At 66.4% G+C, this 5,000-nt stretch overlaps 2 non-coding genes across 2 annotated transcripts in view; both read right to left on the bottom strand.

Moving 5' to 3' along the window:
* Positions 1-121, bottom strand: part of LOC144486666 (28S ribosomal RNA) — a 3,775-nt gene extending 3,654 nt beyond the window's left edge. Inside the window, exon 1 of the ribosomal RNA XR_013496316.1 lies at positions 1-121. This exon is cut by the window's left edge and continues 3,654 nt beyond it. This is a non-coding gene — a ribosomal RNA (28S ribosomal RNA).
* Positions 122-1,381: 1,260 nt separating this feature from the next.
* Positions 1,382-1,535, bottom strand: LOC144486659 (5.8S ribosomal RNA). The gene has a single exon (XR_013496309.1). It is a non-coding gene; the product is annotated as a 5.8S ribosomal RNA (ribosomal RNA).
* Between the last annotated feature and the right edge of the window lie 3,465 nt (positions 1,536-5,000).

A 5,000-nucleotide genomic window follows, 5' to 3' on the forward strand; every position in this document is an offset into this window, starting at 1 on the left:
GATTCGGCGCTGGGCTCTTCCCTCTTCACTCGCAGTTACTAGGGGAATCCTTGTTAGTTTCTTTTCCTCCGCTTAGTAATATGCTTAAATTCAGCGGGTTGACACGTCTGATCTGAGGTCGTAGGCAGCAACGAGTGCTCTGGCCGGCCGGTCGTCGGCGCCTCCACGCGCTTCGGGCGCACACACAGACACACACACGTACGCGTGCTCGCAAGTGCGCGCCGTGCTGCGCAGCGGATGCACAGGCACGGACACACACGGAACGCACACGGTACTGCGAGCGCTGCGTGCCCCCTCGCACTCGGCGCCGGACCGGGCTCGGCACGTCAACTGTTCCAGAGAATCGTTTGCGGCGAGGCGTGCGCCCACCTCCACGGTAACGGAAAGCAGTGCTGCTGGCGGGGTCGCGGTGCGACGGCGGTATCGAGCGAGAGAAAAGCAGGGCCGTGGGACACACAGCCTGCCGGAGCGAAAGGCCAGACGCCAAGGACGAAGCCGGGCGGCGGAGCGCACGGGCTGCAAGCGGCGGGTGGCCACGCCGCGGCCAGGACAGCACCTTTCACGTAGAAGACTTCGGCGGCAGCAGGACACGGGGAGACACCGGAGCGAGGACCACACGGCCAAGTCGGCTCTGCGACGATTCGAACCCAAGGCACACGTTGAACGCGGGCGCAGGCACATTGCCCCAGAACCGCAACGGCAGAGGGTGGGCTGCGGAGTGTGGAAGGAGCCGCAGCTCCAGCGCAACACAAGCAACGACACCCAACCGCCACGGATTCCCACGACAAAAATGCAAGCACTCGCACGCGCAACAGAGGGAAGAAAAGCACGGCACGACCGAGCACCGATCCAGGCATCAAGCGTCACACGCGTCAAGCTGCCGTCCTCCACGCGACGGCACTGAACGGCCACGGCAACCCACCGGCAGGCAACCGAGCACGGACCACGCGAGGCAACGTGTCCGGAGACGTCCAGCGGACAGTCACTCCACTCTCTCACTCTCTGTGCCGGAGCACCCAACCGAGCCAACTCTTGCGGATCCTTCCCGTGGACGAGCCACACACACACATCAACAGAGAGTCAACCCCCCTGGCCCGAGCCTAACGGAAGGCACACACGGTCCCGGCAGCGAGGCAGTCACGTTCTCTCTCTCTGGCAACCCGATGACAGCCGTGCCGGCGACCCCGAGGTGGCTGGGCCAGTGCGGGAGCGGGCAGTGCCGACGAGCCCGGAGGCGGACGCCGGCACCCAAGAGGTCAAGCTCTCCGACGCGGATTACTCTGGGTCTGCACTTAGGGGGACAGAGAGGACGGCACCTCTGCGACACCCCAGCCGCGCTCTTCGGCGCACGGATGCGCGCGAAGTGCGATTGATTGTCAAGCGACCCTCAGACAGACGTAGCCCCGGGAGGAACCCGGGGCCGCAAAGTGCGTTCAAAGTGTCGATGATCAATGTGTCCTGCAATTCACATTAATTCTCGCAGCTAGCTGCGTTCTTCATCGACGCACGAGCCGAGTGATCCACCGCTAAAAGTTGTATCGGGTTTCGGATCGGTTGCCCGATCCTGGGACGCGCAAAACGCTCCCCCGCCGACGTGACGGTGGAGCCCCAGCCTGGCGCGTACCACGGCGTGAGCCCGGAGGCGCACGCACTCGAGCGACAATCAAGCGAAAAAAAGGAGGAATCAGGGCGCTCGCAGGCGTTGAGTGCCGGCGTGGGTGAGGGGCCGGGGCCCGCCACGCGCCGTCACGCCCCGCAACAGCCAGAGGCAGAGTTCTCTGGTGTCACCGTCTGGCGGTAGGCTCGAGAGTCGAGGCGAGGCCGCAGCGGACTGAGTCGGGTGCAAGCCGCGGAGGACAGGCCGACGCTACGGGCGCAAGCCGACCCCGCACGCCCCAACCTCGGCGGGCTGGGGAAGGGGGCGCGGCGGAACGCTCGCAAGCGCGGCTGCCCCCGCGGACAGGCACATTCTCTCGAACGCGGTGGACGCTCGCTCAAGTCAGCACGAGACCAGACCGGACCGACAGGCGGACAACGAATCTTTAAACCTCGCACCCACCCTCCGCACACGGGTGCCGGAGGAATGGTGAGCATGAACAGGTACCCCTCACCGGGCTTTGAAGAGAGTGACTAGAATGCGACCAAAGCTTCACCGCGGCGGGAGACAAAAAGGCCCCTGACTGCACCAGAACGTCTCCCTGCGGAGTCACACAGTGGCCGTTCACCGTGGTCCCGTCGACAAGCCGCCAGGACAAGCACCCAAGCCCGCAGCAGCTCTCTTCGTTTCAACTGCGGATGTAATGCTGCAAGGCGGTGGCAAGGTCACGTCGCAGCCCGCAAGCCGTCGCCAAGGCGAGAGGAAGACGGTCCCCACAGCGGGCACACACAGACGGACGTGGAGCACGGGGCGGCGGCCCACAGGTGCGCACACGCGCCGTGCCGAGGATCGGTGCGGACGCCGGTGACATCGCACCCGGCAGAGCGGCTAGGCAGAAGTCGCTGCGGAGGAGGAGCACCGTCGGCGGAACGGTCTGCTGGCGGGCGAGGGACCAAACGAGCAGCTAGAACGGGCGGAGTGGACCGGACTGCAGAAGCGGAGTGAGTGCGTGGCTGACGCCACCGTCTCCCTCCGAGCGTCTGCTCGCGCCGGCCAAACCGCCGAACCGCTGAACGAAAGGACCGCATCGTCCCACGCAGGCAGGCCGGCCGTGTTGCCGTGCGTGCCCCCACCTCTCGGACGGACTGCAAAGACACCCTACGAAGCCAACGGCGAAGCCCTTCCAACGGCGCAGGCGTAGCGTGTGCGGCACCCGCATGGACTTGCCGGCGTGCAACCGAGCGTGTGCGTGCTCGTCGGTGGCGGCGCCCGCGCGCCGGCCCAACCGAGTGGGACCGAGATCGACGTCGCCCGGCTTCGGCGGAACGTGCGTACGGGTGACCAGGCCCGTTCGACGGGTACGGCGAAATTGTCGGTGTGACCTCCCACCCGCGTGGGAGGCGCCAGCGTCAGTACGGGCCACGGCCCCGGGGCCAACCCCCGTGAGGCTCTCCTGCCTGGCCCAACCGGCGCAGCCTTCGAGTTCAAGGAGTGACGGGCCGCCCTCTCCGGAGAGGTGGCGGGCCCCCGGCCGACAAAGATCCTTCACAACGTGTTCACCAACAGAAACCTTGTTACGATTTTTATTCTGTGTTACGGGTTTCGGTTCGGGCCCCCGGAGAGGTTGTCCGATACCTGGCCCCGGGGCCGGCCCCCGTGAGGCTCTCCTGCCTGGCCCAACCGGCGCCAGCCTTCGCGTTCAAGGAGTGACGGGCCGCCCTCCCCGGAGAGGTGGCGGGCCCCCGGCCGACAAAGATCCTTCACAACGTGTTCACCAACAGAAACCTTGTTACGATTTTTATTCTGTGTTACGGGTTTCGGTTCGGGCCCCCGGAGAGGTTGTCCGATACCTGGCCCCGGGGCCGGCCCCCGTGAGGCTCTCCTGCCTGGCCCAACCGGCGCCAGCCTTCGCGTTCAAGGAGTGACGGGCCGCCCTCCCCGGAGAGGTGGCGGGCCCCCGGCCGACAAAGATCCTTCACAACGTGTTCACCAACAGAAACCTTGTTACGACTTTTATACCGTGTCGGGTTTCGGCTCGGGCCCCCGGAGAGGTTGTCCGATCCTGGGACGCGCTAAACGCTCCCCCGCCGACGTGACGGTGGAGCCCCAGCCTGGCGCGTACCACGGCGTGAGCCCCGGAGGCACACGCACTCGAGCGACAATCAAGCGAAAAACCTTTCTCGGAGGAAACAGGGCGCTCGCAGGCGTTGAGTGCCGGCGTGGGTGACGGGCCGGAGCCCGACACGCGCCGTCACGCCCCGCAACAGCCAGAGGCAGAGTTCTCTGGTGTCACCGTCTGGCGGAAGGCTCGAGAGTCGAGGCGAGGCCGCAGCGGACTGAGTCGGGTGCAAGCCGCGGAGGACAGGCCGACGCTACGGGCGCAAGCCGACCCCGCACGCCCCAACCTCGGCGGGCTGGGGAAGGGGGCGCGGCGGAACGCTCGCAAGCGCGGCTGCCCCCGCGGACAGGCACATTCTCTCGAACGCGGAGGACACTCGCTCAAGTCAGCACGAGACCGGACCGACAGGCGGACCACGAATCTTTAAACCTCGCACCCACCCTCTGCACGCGGGTGCTCGAGGAATGGTGAGCATGAACAGGTACCCCGTACCGGGATTGAAGAGAGAGTGACTAGAATGCGACCAAAGCTTCACCGCGGCGGGAGACAAAAAGGCCCCTGACTGCACCAGAACGTCTCCCTGCGGAGTCACACAGTGGCCGTTCACCGTGGTCCCGTCGACAAGCCGCCAGGACAAGCACCCAAGCCCGCAGCAGCTCTCTTCGTTTCAACTGCGGATGTAATGCTGCAAGGCGGTGGCAAGGTCACGTCGCAGCCCGCAAGCCGTCGCCCAGGCGAGAGGAAGACGGTCCCCACAGCGGGCACACACGGACGGACGTGGAGCACGGGGCGGCAGCCCACAGGTGCGCACCCGCGCCGTGCCGAGGATCGGTGCGGACGCCGGAGACATCGCACCCGGCAGAGGGGCTAGGCAGAAGTCGCTGCGGAGGAGGAGCACCGTCGGCGGAACGGTCTGCTGGAGGGCGAGGGACCAAACGAGCAGCTAGAACGGGCGGAGTGGACCGGACTGCAGAAGCAGAGTGAGTGCGTGGCTGACGCCACCGTCTCCCCCCAAGCATCTGCTCGCGCCGGCCAAACCGTGGAACCGCTGAACGAAAGGACCGCATCGTCCCAAGCAGGCAGGCCGGCCGTGTTGCCGTGCGTGCCCCCACCTCTCGGACGGACTGCAAAGACACCCCCACAGGGCTGTGTGCGACGCCAACGGCGAAGCCCTTCCAACGACGCAGGCGTTGCGTGTGCGGCACCAATGCCGAGGATCGGTGCGGACGCCGGAGACATCGCACCCGGCAGAGGGGCTAGGCAGAAGTCGCTGCGGAGGAGGAG

This window comes from Mustelus asterias, unplaced genomic scaffold, assembly GCF_964213995.1.
Source record: "Mustelus asterias unplaced genomic scaffold, sMusAst1.hap1.1 HAP1_SCAFFOLD_425, whole genome shotgun sequence".
NCBI classification, from domain to species: domain Eukaryota; kingdom Metazoa; phylum Chordata; class Chondrichthyes; order Carcharhiniformes; family Triakidae; genus Mustelus; species Mustelus asterias.